Source organism: Perca fluviatilis, chromosome 8 (assembly GCF_010015445.1).
Source record: "Perca fluviatilis chromosome 8, GENO_Pfluv_1.0, whole genome shotgun sequence".
Lineage (NCBI taxonomy): Eukaryota > Metazoa > Chordata > Actinopteri > Perciformes > Percidae > Perca > Perca fluviatilis.
The window spans coordinates 8,405,939-8,428,622 of record NC_053119.1 but is presented as its reverse complement, the minus strand read 5'-3'; the positions used below and the strand labels follow the sequence as shown (position 1 = coordinate 8,428,622).

At 45.3% G+C, this 22,684-nt stretch overlaps 1 pseudogene; it reads left to right on the top strand.

The window, feature by feature from the left end:
- Positions 1–14,208: 14,208 nt before the first annotated feature.
- On the top strand, positions 14,209–16,122 carry LOC120563754 (annotated as a pseudogene).
- Positions 16,123–22,684: the final 6,562 nt, after the last annotated feature.

The following is a 22,684-nucleotide window of genomic DNA, read 5'->3' as shown; positions in this document are numbered from 1 at the left end:
GGCTCTATTTGGAACAAGAGCTTTTCTTCCAAATATGGTATGCTAATGAATATTCAGAATGAGCTACGCGCTGATTGGTTTGAGCAAACTACATAGAAACACATGGGAGACTCGACAGCAGGTCTCATATTTCAGACACTGCAAAGTTATACATTGTTTGTCGGGCTATTTCGTTATTAAATTCACCTCTGAGACTTTTTTAAGCGAGAAATCAACTATATAAAGCTCAAATATGGGCCGTTTATGAAAATTGATGGCTAATTGCAAATTTGGTAAGACTGTGTTTGGAGTTCAGCCGCGTGCTGCCTCGCCGCCCACCGGGTGCTGCCCCGGCCAGCCTGCCTTCCTTCACAGACCCCGCCTGCTATGAGGTAGTTGGAGCTCCGCCACGGCTGGCAGCCCACAGCAGGGACTACCAACACCGCTGCCCTGACAGAGCTCCAGGGCCTTCAACTCCCCTCTTCCTGCTAGCTAAATGGCCCGTTGTGTGAGAGTGAGAGCGCGGTCAGCGAGCTTGTTACACCAGCAATCTCTTACCACATGTTACACACATGTCACGCCACTTCTAACTAAAGGTCTTATAAAGCTAACAACTGTGTCCGATTTCAAGTTAATGAATATTTGTGAAGACAAAGTGTTTCGTTAGCTGCGACCAGGCCAGCTGACAGTCTTGCCTGGGCCCGGGACGAGATAAGCTTAGATGGGCCCCCCGCGCCCAGATCTCTCCTTTTTCCTTGCTCTTCCTCTCCTGTTCCTCTCCTCTCCTGTTCATCTCCTGTACCTCTCCTCTGCTCTTCCTCTCCTGGTCCTCTCCTCTCCTCTTCCTCTCCTGCTCCTCTCCTATGCTCTTCCTCTCCTCTGATCTTCCTCTAATCTGATCTTCCTCTCCTCTCCTCACATCTCTCACTGAAATTAATGTGATCAGTCTCTGATCCATCCTGCTCAGACTCTCCGACAGGGCAGCGGGCCCCTCCCGCGATTTTTTCTCTCTTTTCTCTTTCACCGTAGCCTGACTCTGTCCCTCCGTTGCGGGGCAGCGGGCCCCTCCCGCATCACTCTCTCTGTCACCTGACAGCAGCTGGATCTCTCTCCTCTCTGTCTCATCCTCTCTGACGGAGATACCAAACTCAACTCTTTCTGTAAAAGAGAACGTGTTGTCTCAGGCTTTTATACAAGCTAATGGACGTTAACATGAGAGCTGGCCTGTTAGCTTACGTTACAAGGCTGCGCTGTTTTTTACCTCGCTCTACGGTGACAGTTCCAGCTTCACCGTCCACCTTTTTAAAAAAATATTTGTTTAGAAAATCTGTAAGGCCTCTATTTTCTTCTTCTCTTTTCCTTCCTTTTCTGAGCACCGGACTTGTGCTGACCGGACATTTTGAGCATACTGAACTTCAAATCTACTGAAAACAACATCAACTTTTGATAAGGGGTCCAACCATTTTTGTGTTGGGGGTGGGGGGGTTCTTGACCACTATTTCAAGGACAATTAGGAAGAAAACAAATAAAAAGCTTTTATGTAACTCAAATATTACATATTTTTTTCCACAAATTTAAAAAAATGTTTTTCAATTATTCCATAATTTAATGAGGGCCCAGTTCTGGGCCCCCAGTTCTGGGCCCCCCCCTACTGTGGGCCCGGGACAACAGACCCGTTTGTCTCCCCCTATCGGCGGGCGTGGCTGCGACTGTCCCTTCAATCCTAGCTATGTGTAGCTACAAACCACGGATAGTTAGCTTCCTTTTCGCCTTAATTCCAGTATATTTACAGTTTGAATTTCGTCACGCCACTTACACAACATCTAACTAAATGTCTTATAAACCTAACAACGGTGTCCGATTTCAAGTTAATATTTGTGAAGACTAGCTAGGTGTTTCGTTAGCTGCGACTGTCCCTTCAATCCTAGCTACAAATCACGGATAGTTAGCTTCCTTTTCGCCTTAATTCGAGTATATTTACAGTTTGAATTTCGTCACGCCACTTACACAACATCTAACTAAATGTATTATATAGCTAACAACGGTGTCCGATTTCAAGTTAATTAATATTTGTGAAGACTAGGTGTTTCGTTAGCTGTGACTGTCCCTTCAATCCTAGCTACAAATCACAGATAGTTAGCTTCCTTTTCGGCGTCATTCGAGTATATTTACAGTTTGAATTTCGTCACGCCACTTACACAACATCTAACTAAATGTCTTATAAAGCTAACAACTGTGTCCGATTTCAAGTTAATGAATTTTTTTGAATTCCAGAGGAATTCTAAGAGGAGGCTAGCTAGCTAGCTCTCATTGATAGAGCTCCATCCAGCCGCAGGCTCTATCAATGACACTCACGGACAAGCGGTGTTTATTATCGTTTGTTTAAATAACTCAACACATTATAATTACACACATTAAAAGAGTAACTGGAACCTGTGGTAAGAGAATGCTGGTGTAACAAGGTCGCTGACCGCGCTTTCACTCACATACACCGGGCATTTAGCTAGCAGGAAGAGGGGAGTTGGAGGCCCTGGAGCTCTGTCAGAGCAGCGGCGTTTCGTAGTCCATTAGCCCAAAACGGTGACTTTGCGCGGGTATGGAGTAGGGCTGCACAATTAATCGAATTTTAATCACGATCACAATTTTGGCTTCCCACGATCAAATTTGCGTGATCAAGCGATATTTAAAATGCCTCATTCCCTTCATAGAACAGTTTTTGCAAAGCCAATCTAGCGCTCCATAAACCACTGTCTGATCACATGTCTCCATGAGCCAATCAGAGCTGTTCCCTGCCTGCACCGCGCAGCTTAGTTTCTAGATCATCGTGACGCTGGTCACGATGTTTACCAGTTTACCAGTAAACGCAACGTTATGTCCCGGCTGTGTTGTTTTTCAGACAACAGCAGTGACCAGTGCTAGTTTGTGTCTTTTAGCTCATAGCTTTAGCAGCAGACTATTGGACGTCCCGATGTTGGAATCCTACAGTGAAATACAGACACACTACACTGTTTAGCAGTCAGCATTTTAGCCGTGTTTAATCCAGTTACTACTGCGGCTAACGGTAGGCTAACGTTACCTGCTGTGTAACGTGTTATTAATGTTTACTAGGGTGACATGCAGCGATGTTTATGTTGCCTCTAACGTGGGTTTCGGAGCCTCAGAGCGCAACGCAGACATGTAAGTGGCAGTGTAATGAGCCACAGAAATCCGCGTAGCTATTTCGTCCGGTAGATACCAGGCACCACATGCGCCGTTAACGTGAACAGAAAATTGCGTTGCCTGTATCTTTCACGGCAAACATGCATGTGTGGAAAGCGGTCGCACAACAGCTGAAATGGCATACTCCTTCACAGTATCCTTCAATAAAGGAGGAATGTAGCACAATATGGATGTATTAGTAGGAATGTAGCACAATATGGATGTAAAAGCAGTTATAATTATATAATTATGTGACAATAAAATTTGTTTTGGCTAAAATCAACAAATAATCGTGATAATTAATCGTGATCTCAATATTGATCAAAATAATCGTGATTATCATTTTGGCCATAATCGTGCAGCCCTAGTATGGAGTGCTGTGGGTTGCCAGCTGTGACTGAGCTCCATCTACCTCACAGCAGGCCGGGGTCTGTGAAGGAAGGCAGGCCAGGCGACGAGGAAGCTACACAGGCAGCACCAGCCTCTGAACTCCGACACACAGTCGGACAAAATTTGCAATAAGACATCAATTTTCGTAAAACGGCCCATATTTGACCTCTACATAGTTGATTTCTCGCATAAAAAAGTCTCAGAAGTGAATTTAATGGTAAAATAGCATATGAACAATGTATACAATTTCTGAGATCTGCACCACCTAGATTCAGAAGACTAACTGATCTCAGGTCAGTTGTGTAGCCTATGCAAATGTTGGGGCGTGACAAAGAGAAAGACTAGAGCCAAATGAGGAGGAGCCGCAATAGTTGACGTCAACTATGGGGCTTGTTGAGATTCGCCCGTTTTCAGAGGCAGTTTCAAATAGTGAGATTTGCAGAGAAAAGAGATGTCAATGGGATTTAGAGGTTCTATGTATGTCCTAGTTACCCACTAAACTGTCATTATTCAACTATGACAAGGTAAAATCAGTTTTGCATTCTATCACCCCTTTAAATCAAATCAGCTGTTTAGAAGTGACGCTTTCAGTTAAACCAATCAGACTTGGCCACGAAATTCAAGGGCCAATCACAGCCTTACAACTCTGCTTTAAATCTGTTCTCTCCCTGTGCTGTCAGCTGTCGTTTCAGGCAAAGCGCTCGACCCTCCTCCTCCCCTGCCGCCTCCGGTCTTTGTGTTTCTCCCGGCTGACCGCTCCGTTGCCCCACCAGATCTAACCGGTAGCGCTCCACCTCCCGCACCAGTTCCGGCTCCTTCCCCCACAGAGAGGTGACGTTCCACGTCCCCAGAGCCAGCGTCTGCTGCCTGGGTCTGGTCCGTCGAGGCCCCTGACCTTCACTGCCACCCATGTGGCAGCGCACCCGACCCCAGCGGTTCCCCCCACAGGTGGTGGGCCCATGGGCTGGAGAGATGGGAGCCACGTTGCTTGTTCGGGCTGTGCCCGGCCGGGCTCTGTGGCAAACCCGGCCACCAGGCGCTCGCCGACGAGCCCGCCGTCTGGGCCTGGCTCCAGACGGGGGCCCCGGGCTTCCTCCGGGCAGGGTCACTCCATTTCTACCTTGTTTTTCCATTGGGGTTTTGAACCATTCTTTGTCTGGCCCCTCACCTGAGACCACTTTGCCTTGGGAGACCCTACCAGGAGCACAAAGCTCCAGACAACACAGCCCTCAGATTCACAGAGACACACAAACCTCTCCACCACGATAAGGTGATGGTTCACGGAGAGCATAAAGTGACAATAAATTACAAATATACTTTACTTGGGCAAAAGAGTAAAGGTAATCCAGCTCACTGTCTGAAGTTAAACAGACAACTTGTCATGGTGGACAATAAGATACATTATTTTCTAATTCTCTCTACCTCCCTTTTGACAAAATTTGCACCCTGATTTTTCGACATTTAATGTTCCTGGGCTTCGAGAAGAACAGCTCTAATGCCCTCTGGGCTCGACCTATTGATGGAAACCCTGCAACCTGTTAAGGTTCAAGGTCCATTTGGAGCACACTGTCAGTACTCATATTTTCAATAGGAAGATTAAAGTGCTCATATTATGCTCATCTTCAGGTTCATAATTGTATTTAGAGGTTGTACCAAAATAGGTTTACATAGTTTAATTTTCAAAAAACACCATATTTTTGTCGTACTGCACATTGCTGCAGCTCCTCTTTTCACCCTGTGTGTTGAGCTCTCTGTTTTAGCTACCACTAACAGAAGTGAGGCATCTCACTTCTGTTCCATCTTTGTTGGGAGTCGCACATGCGCAGTAGCTAGGTAAGGACTACTAGCCAGTCAGAAGCAGAGTATGAGGACATGCCATGCTAGCACAGTGGCGAGCATTATAACGTGTGTTACAAAGTGACGCACGAAAGTAAAGCTGGACTACAATAGTGTTTTCTGTTGGAGGTGGTAAGTCCCTTTGGGGTAGACTTTGGGCTTTTTAACTTTGTAAACTTATAAAAGCACAAAAAACATATATAACACAATAAAGGTAAGGGAAAAAGCCAAAAAGCATAATATGAGCACTTTAACGTTATGTAGTTTGTCATGTAAGTTAGTTAACGTTTAGGGAAATGAGGGGAAGCCAAACGCTGTTCATCCCACAATGTAAAGACACAAACACCGGTGGTAAATCGGCATAGCTTCCCTTTAACGTAAGCTAACGTAATTTAACTAGATATAATATTAAAAACATTATGCATCGTTTGTCTTGACAAGCTGGAGAGGAGACTGTCAGCTAACGTCGTTAGCGAACACGTAACTTACGTTAACTTAGGTAATCTTTAGTAAATTATCAAGTTAATTATCAATGGTAACTACTTCAGTAACGCTATTCATTTGCTGTCGTACATTGATAATGATAAAAGTGTGCCTTGACTAGTGGATAACTGCAGTGGATACTGTCGTTAGTTTTAACGTTACTTACCAGAAACAATGTTGTCAGTGAGTCTTGGACATGGATGTATAATAAGGTCTCAGACAGAGCCATGAATTTTACAGTGCACGTCTCCTAGCATGTCTGCGTATGAGTGTACACATTACTACATTACATTACATGTCATTTAGCTGACACTTTTATCCGAAGCGACTTACAATTGCTATATATGTCAGAGGTTGCACACCTCTGGAACAACTAGGGGTTAAGTGGCTTACTCAGGTTCACATTGGTTGATGTATCACAGTGGGAATTGAACCCAGGTCTCCCACACCAAAGGTATGTGTCAGATCCACTGCGCCATCATCACCTCGCGCACACCACACGCGTACAAGGTTGTTAAAATTCCTCAACGTTGCTAAAGTTCTTTTGGTTTGACGGTTTTACAAAGGCTTAACTTCAAAAGTACTGTTCATTCGCAACCTTCTGGTGGCATAATGTGTTTAATTAAAGGATAAACCTACACAGCAATCATACTCGTTCATCAAATCATTCAGTTCCTTGGCTGAGGAGTGTTTAGACACCAGAACAATGGTGGCAGATTTAAAACTGGAGTGTGTCCTTGTCCAGGGAAACAGCTGACTTGAAGGCTGCCTCCTTGTTTTACGGTCAAATCGAGCACAGAAGTGGTTCAGCTCGTCTGGGAGGGAAGTAGAGGAGGGTAGGGAAGAGTTCCATGGGGATTTGTTGGTGATTGTATGTAGGCCTTGCCACATACGCCGAGGGTCGGAGGAGTTGAAGTGCTCTTCAATCCTTTTCTTGTAGGTGTGATTGGCCCCGGATATTCCTTTCTTCAGGTTGGATCTGGCTGAGCTGTAGGCTTCCTGGTCTCCCGACCTGAAGGCTGCGTCCCTAGCCTTGAGGAGAAGGCAAACTTCTTTGTTCATCCACTGTTTCTGGTTAGGGAATAATTTCACTGTTTTCTGTGTAGTCACTCCCTCCACACACTTGTTGATATAATCCAGGACAAAGTCGGTGTATGTGTGAATGTTGGTTTGGGAGTCCATTGTGGCGTCAGCAGCAAACACATTCCAGTCAGTGTGCTGGAACTGGTGTTGTAGAGTGGAGTCTGCGTCTTCCATCCAGATCTTAGTATAATGTCACTGCTACTACATTGCACATATCTGTTCATACATTGTTCATTTTACATAGCCATATTTATTCTGCTCTTATAACACTTGCACTTCTGGTTGGACGCAAACTGCATTTCACTGTCTTTGTACTTGTACACTGCACAATGACAATAAAGTTGAATCAAATCTAATCTTAACGGCTTTTTTTGTTGGTTTCACACGTTTGATGACTGGGGTGTACTTAGGTATGAGAAACAAAGAAAGGTGGTCAGGCTGACTAAGGTGGGGGAGGGGTGTGACTTTGTAGGCACCAGACACATTTGTGTAGACATGGTCCAAGGTTTTATAGATGCAAGCACTAACACAACAACAAGTGTTGCATGTGAACACTCTCTGAGTAGATGTGTGTAGCTTGGTTACATGGAATTCTTTTAGAGAAATACAGAAAGAATTTTGCTCTAGGGCGAAAAAACGTTCTTTCTGTCCAACATGTCAACTTCGTTTAGGGTAGTGTCAAAGTCTGACTGTGAACTAATGTTAAACAGTCTATAACTGGTTCAAGGCAAAGTTTCATGTCAAAGCCCTCAGGGCATTCCGAGCTCACAGGCACAGCACCTGTGCAAAACACACAAAGTAAGTAAAGTATGTCACAGGAGTGAATAACCAGTTCTGCAGCAAAATCTGTTTAGTTTGTCTCCTACATTACTTTCATAAGAATATTCAGAATGAGCTACGCGCTGATTGGTTTGAGCAAACTACATAGAAACACATGGGAGACTCGGCAGCAGGTCTCATATTTCAGACACTGGAAAGTTATACATTGTTTGTCGGGCTATTTCGTTATTAAATTCCCTTCTGAGACTTTTTTAAGCGAGAAATCAACTATATAAAGCTCAAATATGGGCCGTTTTACGAAAATTGATGGCTAATTGCAAATTTGGTAAGACTGTGTGTCGGAGTTCAGCCACTGGTGCTGCCTCGCCGCCCGCCAGTGTTGCCTCGCCGCCCGGCCTGCTATGAGGTAGTTGGAGCTCCGCCACAGCAGGGACTACCAACACCGCTGCCCTGACAGAGCTCCAGGGCCTTCAACTCCCCTCTTCCTGCTAGCTGAATGGCCCGTTGTGTGAGAGTGAGAGCGCGGTCAGCGAGCTTGTTACACCAGCAATCTCTTACCACATGTTACACACATGTCACGCCACTTATACAAAATCTAACTAAAGGTCTTATAAAGCTAACAACTGTGTCCGATTTCAAGTTAATGAATATTAACGTTCGTTAGCTGCGACTGTCCCTTCAATCCTAGCTATGTGTAGCTACAAACCACGGATAGTTAGTTTCCTTTTCGCCTTAATTCCAGTATATTTACAGTTTGAATTTCGTCATGCCACTTACACAACATCTAACTAAATGTCTTATAAACCTAACAACGGTGTCCGATATCAAGTTAATATTTGTGAAGACTAGCTAGGTGTTTCGTTAGCTGTGACTGTCCCTTCAATCCTAGCTACAAATCATGGATAGTTAGCTTCCTTTTCGCCTTAATTTGAGTATATTTACAGTTTGAATTTCGTCACGCCACTTACACAACATCTAACTAAATGTCTTATAAACCTAACAACGGTGTCCGATTTCAAGTTAATTAATATTTGTGAAGACTAGCTAGGTGTTTCGTTAGCTGCGGCTGTCCCTTCAATTCTAGCTATATGTAGCTACAAATCACAGATAGTTAGCTTCCTTTTCGGCGTAATTCAAGTATATTTACAGTTTGAATTTTGTCACGCCACGTATACAACATCTATCTAACTAAATGTTTTATAAAGCTAACAACTGTATCAGATTTCAAGTTAATGAATTTTTGTGAATTCCAGAGGAATTCTAAGATGAGGCTAGCTAGCTCTCATTGATAGAGCTCCATCCAGCCGCAGGCTCTATCAATGAGACTCACGGACAAGCGGCGTTTATTTCCCCAATCGTTTGTTTAAATAACTCAACACATTATAATTACACACATTAAAAGATTAACTGGAACCTGTGGTAAGAGAATGCTGGCGTAACAAGCTCGCTGACCTTTCACTCACATACACCGGGCATTTAGCGAGCAGGAAGAGGGGAGTTGGAGGCCCTGGAGCTCTGTCAGAGCAGCGGCGTTTCGTAGTCCATTAGCTCAAAACAGTGACTTTGCGCGGGTATGGAGTGCTGTCGGTTGCCAGCCGTGACTGCGCTCCATCTACCTCACAGCAGGCTGGGGTCTGTGAAGGAAGGCAGGCCAGGCGGTGAGGCAGCTACACAGGCAGCACCAGCCTCTGAACTCCGACACACAGTCGGACAAAATTTGCAATTAGACATCAATTTTCGTAAAATGGCCCATATTTGACCTCTACATAGTTGATTTCTCGCATAAAAAAGTCTCAGAAGTGAATTTAATGGTAAAATAGCATATAAACAATGTATACAATTTCTGAGATCTGCACGACCTAGATTCAGAAGACTAACTGATCTCAGGTCAGTTGTGTAGCCTATGCAAATGTTGGGGCGTGACAAAGAGAAAGACTAGAGCCAAATGAGGAGGAGCCGCAATAGTTGACGTCAACTATTGGGCTCGTTGAGATTCGCCCGTTTTCAGAGGCAGTTTCAAATAGTGAGATTTGCAGAGAAAAGAGATGTCAATGGGATTTAGAGGTTCTATGTATGTCCTAGTTACCCACTAAACTGTCATTATTCAACTATGACAAGGTAAAATCAGTTTTGCATTCTATCACCCCTTTAACAAAAAGAATGAAGGGTGAAATAACTCAAATTGAAGTTGAGTTTTGATACATCGCTTAATGATTCATTTATTTTTTTGAATAAAATGTTTTTATTTTTGCAATTTGTTTACAACATGGTAGTCTCGCTTTGCCAGACCAAATACACACGCTGCAGAGCAGAGGAGGTAGCTCTAATTTGAAGAAATTGAAATTATGATTAGAATATATCATATTATCACTAAGTCAACTGTAACACCTAAACACTAGGCCTACATGTTGCAGTTATGTACAGCACAGAAGTTGAAATAGGTAGCTGAAAGTAGGGTCTAAACCAGAGGTGCCCAAATTCTTTCATATGAAGGGCCAAAAATGTATCTGGATGGAGGGCCACGGGCCAAAAATAAATGTTGATATTATGTGAAATTACCTTACAATGATATTTTATATAGATTGCTCCATCTTGACATGCTGACGTAAGCCAGTTATGTAAGATACAAGATGTAAGTTAATAGGGAAGTTTAACAGCACTGTGCTTTAAATTGCCGTAAAACTCAGATTAAGTACTTTGGTAACACTTTATAATAATGGTACATGAATTATCATGAATTCATGCATGACAAGTTTCATACTAAACTGGGCCTACAATAACGTGTAGGGCAGCCTAAAACCTTTATACATACATTACTACTAAGCTATTAAAATAATAATAGCCTACTAACTGTTGGCATGATTTTATAAATCAATTCGTTCGGTGTTTCACTATGGGAATCGCCTCGGCGTGACCAACTAAGGAAGCTCCAATGACACCACGTCTGTCCATGACAGACAGGTCGAACTGTGCTAGGGCCACGCCCCCTCATATAATCACAGTCGACTGGCTCCTTGCAAATCATTCTCGCTTTCTTCCCGTGAAGAAAACTATAAGCTCCCTCAGTGCTTCTGGGCTAGCTTGGTTGGTTATCTGCTAACAGTTCAGCAGACGGACCGTTAAGGACTACGTCAGCGAACGCAGTTCCGACCCAGTCTGGATTCGCTGAGTAAGTACTTCGCAAGAAGTTTTACCTTGTGGTTACACACTTGAAGCAGTGTCCGCGTCAAGGCGAACTGCTTCTTCTTTGGCTAGTCGGTATTTGTTTATCGCTAGCTAGCTGTGTAACTCATTTACCCTCTGGCTAACGCGTTACGGCGAGCCTTTTGTTAGCATTTGTTTGTTAGCCGAACCCGGTACCTGGAGTGAGCTAACGTGTTACGACGAGCTAACTCCTACGGTACACTGATAACGTTGGCTCGGGCTAAACCCTGTGTGCTAATCTTGTCGACAGGCTAACGTGTTACGATGCGCCTGCTAAGGTTGTTTATTTACGCCGATCTTCTTCCTTTCCAGTACCATGTCTTCAGCAGCGTCTCCCGCCAAAGGGCCGGAGCCGAAGGCTATTGAGGCTGTATCCCGCCTGTGCCCCGCATCATGCGGGGCATCCATCTCGGGCAGGGACCCTCACCCGATGTGCATAGCCTGTATGAGCATTAAACACGCTCAGGCAGCGCTGGCTGATCCCCAGTCGTGCGCCCACTGCGCGTCAATGACGGAGAAGATACTGGAAAGGCGGCTGAGAGTGGCCATGGCCAACAGTCATGACCCATGTCTGTCGGGAACCACCCCAAAAGCCACAAGCAGTACCCATCAGCCGCGAGCTACACCTAGCTGGGCGGACATGATGGACGAGGAGTCCTCTGCCATGCCTCCACTTTTCGAGGACCTCCTCGAAGTGGAACCGGGCAGCGAGGACGCAGAGGGTGATGCCATCTCTGATATCCTCGACATGGATGGGATGGAGGACGAGGAGGAGGACTCCACATTCCCCATTCCACAGTCAAGGCCTCCTAGTGCAACCGACACTGCTCCCCCAGTGGACAGCAGCTTGTACGAGGTCTGTAAGCGGGCCGCGGCCAAATTAGGAATACAATGGCCGGCAGCTCAGGACCCCGAGGGGGCGGAGAGAGACCTATACGACGGCAAGAGGCTCCCACCTGCCCAGCCGCCTGCGAAACAGCTTCTGCCGGCGGTGCCTGCCTGCATGAAGGAAATGAGCCGGTACTGGTCCAGCCCATTTAAGAGTAGGCTCCCGACTAAGGGCTGCTCTAAGCTGGAGATCCACGGGATGGAGGCACTGGGGCTGACCGAACCCCCAGTGGTGGAGCCTTCAGTGGCTCATCACCTCCACCCAAACCGCGCTCTCTCAGCTTCCCACAGCATTCCTCTGCCTAACAAAATGGAGGCCTCACCGCCTCCATGTTTCAGAGGATGTTACAGGTATGCAGCGCAGTCTGTGTGCTCTTAACACAACAATGACTCTGCTGGCTGCGTACCAGGCTGAAATCCTTGAGGAGATGGGCCGTCAGCTGGACTCAGGGGCTCCTAACCCGGTCCTCTGGGACGAAATCTGTGTGGTCAACGACCTGGTGCTGCGCTCCTCACGGGGTGCGGTGCAGGGCTGCGGCCGTGTAATGGGGCTCGCAGTCGCAGGTGAGAGGGCCTTGTGGCTGAACCTGTCGGGCCTGAGTGACACACAGAAAGCAGAGGTTATGGACGCAACATACGACCCCACCAAAGGTCTGTTTGGCCCAGCTTTGGAGAAGATGAGAGAGGCCAGCACCCTCAGGAAACAGGAGGGTGAAGCCTTTGACCTCTGCCGACCCAAACACACCAGGGTCAGAGGGGTGTGGCTTTGCCGCAGCGGCAGCGAAGGCAAAGTAAGGGCACAAAGCCACACCAGACAAGCCGCTGGTCAACAGACTAGCCAGCAGTCTCGGTCGGACAATCCCAAGCCGTGGGAAACACTCCTTGGCGGCGGCGGCAGCAAAGAGCCGCAACTCCCACCCCGGTGAAGGGGGGAAAAAGCGGCCATCCTAACCCCCCCAGCTTCTCCCTCCACCCCTTCTACAAAGAGGAGGAAGGTTGGAGAGGTAGAGCAGAGCCCCGAGGTTTGTGGTTCAGGGCCCCTGGTGTTTCACAGTTCTCCAGGAGGCCCCTCTCAGTTTCTCTCCCTCCTCATCCAAGAGGAGAAGAGTCAGGGGCAGAAGGTGTTCCAGTGTCACCAAGCACTTTGACCATGTTCACAGTGTCACCAAGCACCATGTTCAAAGAGGCAAATAAAGCCTGCATTCTCGCATCCAGGCGCAGAGCCAAGGGCGAAATGCTACCCTCAAAACAAAATAAAAATAAAACACAAAACAGATCTGAGCTGCCAGGTCCCTGCAGGGGGAGCTCACGCTCCTCCCAGGGCAGACCGCTCCCTCCAGCCCAGGGAGGTGACGTCACTGCAGTGCGGTTCCAGGGGCCCCCTCTCTGCTCAAGTGGACCGGTGGCGCGCATGCGCAGTTCACCCGTGGGTTTTATCCACTGTTTGTCAGGGTTACAGGCTACAGTTTGCTATGAAACCACCCAGATTCAATGGTGTGTTAGTTTCAGTGACGAAAGGGGATGCAGCACAAGTCCTAGAGGACGAAATAACATCCCTATTGAACAAACGGGCCATCAGGGTGGTGCCGAGCGAGGAATCGCATCAGGGGTTTTACTCCCGCTACTTCCTCATTCAAAAAGGGCGCACCACCGCCCGATTTTAGATCTCCGTGTGTTAAACAGACACCTACGAAAATACCGCGTTCAGGATGTTAACACACAAAGTGCTCTGTCGTTCAATCCGCACGGGGATTGGTTTGTGACGATAGATCTTTCAGATGCATATTTCCACATAGCCATATATCCCGCAACAGAAAATTTCTGAGGTTTGCGTATCGGGCAGAGCCTACGAATACCAAGCCATCCCATTCGGCTGTCGTTAGCACCGAGGGTGTTCACCAGGTGTGTGGAGGCAGCGCTGTCACCGTTAAGGAACAGCGGTATCAGAATATTTTCGTACATAGACGACTATCTGATCTGCTCCCACTCCGGGAGCAGGCAGTCAGAGATTCCCACTACGGTGATAACTCATCTCACGCAGTTTGGGGTTCAACATAAACTGGGCAAAGAGCGCGAGTGGAACCCACGCAATGTAACGGAGTATTTGGGTCTAAAAATAAACTCCCTCTCCTACCGCGTCACGCTATCGGAGGGGAGGTTGGCGTCTCTGGGGCAGTGTCTTTCTCTTTTCCGGCTGAGCAAAGCCGTGCCGTTCAGACTGTGCCTACGCCTGCTCGGCCTGATGGCGTCAGTAGTGTCTGTGGTACATTTAGGGCTGTTAATGATGAGGGATTTTCAGCGTTGGGTTGCAGCTTTACATCTGTGCCCACGCCGTCATCTCAACCGGAGGGTGAAAATAACTCCGGCATGCGTAGCAGCCTTCCGCTCATGGAGAGACACGGCGGCGCTCGCATCGGGCGTCCCGCTAGGGGCGGTGTCATCCAGAGTAACCATGACAACGGACGCTTCCCTGTCAGGATGGGGAGCGACACTGTTGGGGAGAACAGTGAATGGCACATGGAGCCAGAGATTGGCCCAGGCTCACATAAATGTCTTGGAGCTTATGGCGGTGTTTCTGGCTCTGAAACATTTTCTGCACATTCTCTTTCCCAAAGGTTGTCATTTGTTAGTGAAAACAGACAACTCCACAGTGGTTGCGTACATCAACCGGAAGCGGCGCCTCGCTCTCTGCAGCTGCACAGTTGGCCCGCGCCGTGCTTTTGTGGAGCAGCGGGAGACTGCTGTCTCTTCGAGCAACACCGTGCCAGGCGTTCTAAACAGGGGTGCAGATCTCCTGTCGCGGGAAACCCTCTGTACGGGAATGGACTCTCCACCCACAGGTGGTGGGACAGATCTGGCAGAGATACGGTCAGGCAGCCGTAGATCTCTTGCCCGCGAGGAAAACACGCAGTGTCCAATGTTCTTCTCTCTGGCAGACAAAAATGCACCGCTGGGTGTGGATGCTCTAGCCCACCCGTGGCCAAACGTGCTGCTCTATGCATTTCCCCCCCTCAGTCTGATCTCCCCCACCCTGGCGAGTGTGAGAGTTCAGGGCCTGTTGCTAATACTGATAGCGCCGCGGTGGTCGTCCAAGCATTGGGTGACAGAGATAATGCAGCTCCTGGCGGGAGAACCATGGCCTCTCCCCATTCGCAGAGACCTTCTCTCCCAAGTCGCGGGGAGAGATCTACCACCCTCACCCAGACCGGCGTGGCGCTGGGCTTGGCCCGATGAGAGGTGGAACTTGAATGCATCAGGCCTGCCAGAACGGGTCATTGATACAATTCAAAGCGCGAAGAGCCGCGTCCACCCGCTCTCTTTACGCGGAAGAGTGGCGGGTTTTGAGGAGTGAGTGCGAACATAGGGGACCATCCCTTACCAGTGTTCTGTGGTGGACCTGCTATGTTTCCTGCAGTACCTGATGGATAAAGGAAAGCTTTCTTCACAATTAAGGTGTACTTGGCTGCTGCTTCCAGCTTGCCCGTAGGTTTTGGGGATAAACCGGCAGGGCAACATCCCTTGGTTTGTCGCTTCATGAAAGGGGCACCGCCAAAGCTCCCAGTTTCCAGGCCCCTGGTTCCTCTGTGGGATTTGTCGGTTCGGTGTTGGACGCCCTCTCTCATCACCCATTCGAGCCTATGGAGGCAGTGGGGATGAAGTTTGTGTCTCTAAAAACGGTTTTGCTCTTGGCTTTAACCACTGCAAAGCGAGTAAGTGACTTGCAGGCTTGGGTGGGTTCAGCCTACCTGTCTACAATTTGCCCCAGGGCTCTCAAAAGTCTGTTTGCGGCCCAACCCAGCATTTGTGCCTAAGGTGGTGGAGTCAGCCTACAGGTGTCCCTCAGTGGAGCTCTTGGCCTTCCCACCTCCTTTCTCCTCAGGAAAGGAGCAAAGACTTCACATGCTGTGCCCTGTCCGGGCTCTGCACATATATGTGAGTCAGACGGCTGGGTTCAGAAAGGCGGATCAGCTGTTCGTGTCCTGGGCTACTCCCCACAAAGGTGTAAGCCATTGTCCCGCCAGAGGCTGTCCCACTGGATTGTGGAGGCCATATCGTTGGCCTATGAGTGTAAAGGTTTACAGGCCCCACAGGGTCTGAGAGCTCATTCCACAAGGGGCATGGCCGCTTCATGGGCCCTTTTAGGGGGTGTGTCAGTGAAGGAAATTTGGCGGCGCAAGCTGGGCGCCACACTCACACTTTGTGAGGTTTTACAAGCTCGATGTTTCCGGACGGTCCTTGGCACAGGCTGTGCTGGGGGTTACGGGCGCGGGGTTAGTGTGACTCTCGGTTCAATATTATTTGGCCCGGAGATCTCAGGCAATCCGGGAGTGGTCTATATCTCCCATAGTGAAACACCGAACGAAGTTAGAAAGAACTTTAGGTTACCGCGTAACCCCGGTTCTTTGATAACAGAGTGAGGTGTTCCCAACACGCCCCTCCTTGCATAGAGGAAAGAAACCTATCTTGAATGATTTGCAAGGAGCCAGTCGACTGTGATTATATGAGGGGGCGTGGCCCTAGCACAGTTCGACCTGTCTGTCATGGACAGACGTGGTGTCATTGGAGCTTCCTTAGTTGGTCACGCCGAGGCGATTCCCATAGTGAAACACCTCACTCTGTTATCAAAGAACCGGGGTTACGTTAAGTAACCTAAAGTTTTGTGTGTGGCACAGTGAAACCTTAAGATGAACTGTATGTGGGGATGGATATCTAAGTGACTACCTTACCTATAGGACAGTAAGCCTATCATCAGTGGGGATTTATATTTGCTAATAAAACGTTTTCAGATTCATGTTAAGACTTTTTAATTTTTGAAAAAAACTACAACATTTTGCAATAATTTGGAGGCCCCCTTGTGTTGAGTCTGAGGACCCCCTAGGGATCCCGGACCCCCTGTTGAAGATCCCTGCCCTAAGGAAAGAGCTGCCATGTTGTTAGTCTATATCCTTGACGTTCCACTTCCGGGATTGCTCCGCCGGATGAATGTATTTTTGCCGATTTCCATTTCCTTCTGCTTTCTTTTTTCTTTTTTTCTTTTAAACTCAGATCTTTGCAAGGTAAATTGAGAGAGGTAGCTAGACTATCTGTCCAATCTGAGTTTTCTGTTGCATGACTATTTTACAGCAGCTCCGTGCGGAGCTTAGCGCCACCCATGACGATTGTGATTGGTTTAAAGAAATGTCAATAAACCAGAGCATGTTTTCTACCATCCCGGAATGCTGAGGGAGTACCCTCTGTGGTACAAGTACCCCAGGTTGGGAATCACTGCTCAAAGAGATGACATATGTTCAGACCCTCCTAAATCTGCATGAGCTCAATGTCTGTCACAACTATATTTCTGTCATTCTTGCAATGTTATCCAACTTTCTTTTTCAATGTACTTGCATCATACAATAACAACTTCAGTTGTAGATGCTAAGCTGCACAAAGTTTCAGCTTCATGTTATAGAGACTGTTTGATTAGTGTTTCTCCCAGGATGTTATTGCAGTTTAGTTTGTGAGTTCATTGAGTTCATCCCATCCAGAAGTTAGTTAGAGGTCGGGATGCATTGTAAAACTGTCAGCGGGAAATTAATTTAAAAAAAATTAGAAATTTTGCAACTGTTCTTGCACCAGACGGAACACTGAGGGACGCAGCGGCACAACTAAAGACATGCTGAGTCAACGGTGTGAAATTGAAATATGAATAAAGGTTATTATGCTATTTAAAAAAAAAAAAATGCTATAATAGCTAAGTGATACTTAGACTTTGGACTCTGTAAGGGCAGCAAAAAGGCTGCTGGTTGTGAACAGTCACTATGATCATGTTAAATACAATTATAATCATTAGGCTAAATGTACGATACAGAGACAACAGCAATGGATTCTTTATGTTGCTGCCTCCAATCCCTTGAAGTTGAATTTAATTCAGGAGCTAGTTGCCCGTTTTGCATTCAACAGCATCATAGCTGGTTCAGCACTTGACAGCACTTTTCTGTTCGTCGAAGAGGCCAAATGGACACACAGTCTCAAGGTTTGGTCACGCTTGCATTTCATAACAAATTCAAGTCATGTGAAAAGAATCGTCACAATCAAAAGAACACAAGGCACAGTGTCGTAAATCTGTGCGAAGCTTTCCCGCCAAGTTCAACCTCATTGAACTTTGATATACCCTGATTTGAAACTGATAGCACACTATGTTAACAGTCTTGAGGCTACAGGTAATGCAATATTGCAATGATAGAGTATGAAAAATACACCAGTCAAGAAAGAACGCTATCAATTAAAACTGCCTCAAGACCGATGCACCAGATTACAATCAATGGCTGACCATTATAGATGATATCCTGATGGAGAACATCACGTTAGGTTAAAATGGATTATTCTGCAAAAGTCTCAGGAAAAATGGATAATATAGAACTAAAAAAAAACATAAATAGTTATGTTGGCTAAATTGAATGTAGACTTGTTCCTCCCATTTATTTTGTATTCTCTGTTGTTATACTACTGTAGGTATTTGGTCATCAACCCGACTATACTACATATTGGTGGCTGCATTAGAGCATCAATCAAATGGGCTTAATGGTCGATTTCATTACTTTTTTGCTTGTATATACAGATTCAGCTTCTCCATGTATGTTGGTGACAAACCAGACCATATAGGTTGTTTTAAACCCACTAAAATACGACCCGTTTCATAAATTAGCGCCCCTAGCAGTGGCAGAAAATATGACCCACAGGAGCGCTTTCCATCCTCATAACAAAAGAAACAGAGAACGTAACGGTTGCGGTTTTAAACACTAGTCAATAATGTTGTAAAACGTGTGTAGTTTGGTTAGGTTTAGGCCAACACATTGTCACTTCCATTGGGTAAACACGGACGCTTGGTCAGATGCCTTTGGTGTTGTTATTGACTATATCTAAACGTGCTTTATCTAAACACGCTGGGTCAGGACTATTGGCGTCACTTTTGACGCAGTTAGGTTAAGGAAAAGATCATGGGTAAGCTTATAAAAGGTACGTTTCTGTGACACGCAGGACAAGAATGGGACAGTTGGGTTTAGTTAAAGAACGGGACAGTTGGGTTTAGGTAAAGAAGAACGGGACAGTTGGGTTTAGGTAAAGAAGAACGGGAAAGTTGGGTTTAGGTAAAGAAGAACGGGACAGTTGGGTTTAGTTAAAGAATGAGACAGTTGGGTTTAGATAAAGAAGAACGGGACAGTTGGGTTTAGGTAAAGAAGAACGGGACAGTTGGGTTTAGGTAAAGAAGAACGGGACAGTTGGGTTTAGTTAAAGAACGAGACAGTTGGGTTTAGATAAAGAAGAACGGGACAGTTGGGTTTAGGTAAAGAAGAACGGGACAGTTGGGTTTAGTTAAAGAACGAGACAGTTGGGTGTAGATAAAGAAGAACGGGACAGTTGGGTTTAGGAAAAGAAGAACGAGACAGTTGGGTTTAGATAAAGAAGAACTGGACAGTTGGGTTTAGGTAAAGAAGAACGGGACAGTTGGGTTTAGGTAAAGAAGAATGGGACAGTTGGGTTTAGGTAAAGAACGGGACAGTTGGGTTTAGATAAAGAAGAATGGGACAGTAAGGTTTAGGTAAAGAAGAACGGGACAGTAAGGTTTAGGTAAAGAAGAACGGGACAGTTGGGTTTAGGTAAAGAAGAACGGGACAGTTGGGTTTAGGAAAAGTGACACGCAGGATGCAAACCCCGGTCTCCGGGGTGAAAGTCCTGTGTTGTTTGACTGATCCACCACCCCAACGATCCACCCTACGCGGAATTTCGGGCTTTACAGTAATACTACGCTCCACTGTTGTCGCTCGACGCCATCGACTTTGACGGAGACCAGTGAAGGATATTAGAAGCACTTGATGATGGCTGAGCGTGCTGCACAGCCTCAAACTGAGCTTGACGACGTAGATGTGACGTGAGCAACCTGTCTGAAATTTGTAAGTCTTCTGGTAGCTGTGCCAAGAGAACTCTGTTCGTGGATAAATGTTACTTCATATGAATTATGAATACAAATTCACTTACCACATACCGAAGTATTTCCAATCCATCAAAACGTTGCTGAAATATTTAGTTTCGATGCTTTTCATGGACTCTCTATGGGCTTCTCCCTTGACTGTATGCCTCCACGTACCCCCGATTGCCTGCGAGCTTCTCCCAACTATACGGCAATTTCTCTACTGTGCGACAGAAAGTCGCGTGGTTATGACACAATCGTTAGCCTATTTTTACAGAAACTGCTGCTACGGGGCCATAAAGTGAGATACAAGGTAATGTAGCCTTTTACACATTGTTGTGTTTCTTTAGAAATAAACAATGGACAAATAGAGTCTTTCAACGCTTCAGATGTAAAGTTATTCGCTGTCAAAGTGATGCCAAAATGAATGACAGTCAATGGAATGCTAGCGGGAGGTGATGGCTTGTTAGCCTCAGAATCTCCCCATAAGAGGTACGCTTTCCAGTTGCTCGCTTACCCCCTTGGTTGTACACACACAGTGAAAGAAAGGTTGTACACACTCGCTGAGGTGGGATTTTTTGCGTGACGTAAAGTTTAGAAAAAGATTGGGGTTTGGGTTAAAACCAGTACATCTGTTAAGTTAACTCACTTCTGGGTACGCACGTGATGCAGAACGTGACATAGTTCCTTTTGTTTTGTAAAGTTAAAAAAAACTCCTCACCGTTTACTTTTTTTTTAAACAGGACACAAACCCCAACCTGCCTCCGGCTGTCTGGCTGCAAATATACATGATGATTTTCTTTGGTAACGTTATTCGTTTTCATTTGTCTGGTTGTTTTGATAGATGAAGGCATTATATAAATAACTACTTTTCAAGCAAGTCCTGGTAAAAAAGAAATTTAGTGCCTATGTCCTCTGAGCCAGTTGGAGAGATGTATCATTCCTTTAAGCTTTGTCAAAATCTGACTATGTACTGGACAAGAACAAAATACTTCCTCTGCACATTAATCATTTATTGTAGACCATTATGACATCCCACCCATGCTGTACATCTGTTAATGGTTAAATGTTGACCTCTTAAAAATAGCTATTTCAAACTTTTGTGACTATACTTGGCATGTTATGCTTGGCTGTAGTGCCATCAGGCATGACACTCTGTCCCTGTAAACAAACTATTTCTATAGTGCAGCACAATTCAAACCGCCAACAATCCTCCAAAGACAGCTTTGGCTCTTTCTAAAATTTGGATGAGTCAGGTTTTTGACACTTTGATACTCATTAGACTGTGAATAAATACATAAAGTCAGTAGTTTGGAGTCTCGAGGAATGAAAAGAAAAGTATGGTGATATCCCACTGACAAGAAGGAGTTACATAAGGGTTTTCAACATTGTAACTACATTATGTGCAATGTTACCATTATATAGGCTGCCATGAGTGACCTTAAACTTCATGTGAGCAGAAGCACTGTTGATTTAGTTTTAAATTGTGTTTGGACCTGCAGAAGAAAGTTAAGATTAGTGAGTCAGGGTGCTGGGTGTGTGTTTGTCACTTCAAAACTATTTGACTCACTGTTTGTAAGGTAAGGTAAGCTTAATGTAAATATGAGAACAAGCCATACCTGTCCTTCAAAGATTACAGATGTTTGAACTGCTGCACTGAAGAAACTCTTTTTTAAAACCTACAGTACAGGCCAAAAGTTTGGACACACCTTCTCATTCAATGTGTTTCTTTATTTTCATGACTATTAACATTGTAGATTATCACTGAAGGCATCAAAACTATGAATGAACATATGGAATTATGTACTTAACAAAAAAGTGAAATAACTGAAAACATGTCTTATATTTTAGATTCTTCAAAGTAACCACCCTTTGCTTTTTTGATAACTCTGCAAACCCTTGGTGTTCTCTCAATGAGCTTCATGAGGTAGTCACCTGAAATGGTTTTCATTTCACAGGTGTGCTTTGTCAGGGTTAATTAGTGGATTTTTTCCCCTTATTAATAAAAAAAGCAAAGGGTGGCTACTTTGAAGAATCTAAAATATAAGACATGTTTTCAGTTATTTCACACTTTTTTGTAAAGTACATAATTCCATATGTGTTCATTCATAGTTTTGATGCCTTCAGTGAGAATCTACAATGTAAATAGTCATGAAAATAAAAAGGAAACACATTGAATGAGGTGTGCCCAAACTTTTGGCCTGTACTGTATACCATAGGGAATCTTGCCACTGACAGATGAGTTTCTCTTCTTTTATTGCAAATTCCCCCTTTTATTCCTTCCTATATTAAACTTGTTATGAACACAGGTGGGACCCAAATGCAAGCAACAGACTGGGTGGTGGTGGTGGTGGTAAGAAAATATTTTTTTACTGTAAAGGAGGTTCGGAATGAGAGGCTAATGGTGCTAGATGTGAATGCTAGTGGAGGCTGGAGTTTACCACAACTACCACAATTTCTTTGTAAGAACATTGTGTCAAGGGGGATCACTACAGTCAAAACATTGTTTTTTCGTGCACTGGTTAATTTTGAGGTTTTAGACTATTTTCTTCCATTTTACTTCCATGACATATGTATTATTATAACATGTTGTAATGTCTTTTAGTGGAAAGAAAACATCCAAAATATACATTTAGGTGTTTATTTTTTACTTCACTTTGCCTATTTGCTTCTGTGGATTTCTTCGAAATTCAGCAAAAGTTAGCATTAGAAAATGCCTCATTTGCACATTTCAGAAAACTTGTAATACAAAAAATAATTGTCTTAATGTGATGTAGTGTCTTGCAAAATACAGTTTTAGGCCATTTTCTCAAAATTAGTTTTTCTCATCTCCATTTCAGTAGCACTTACAAATACCACACTGTCCAGTATCATTGTTTTTTGTTCATAAATCAT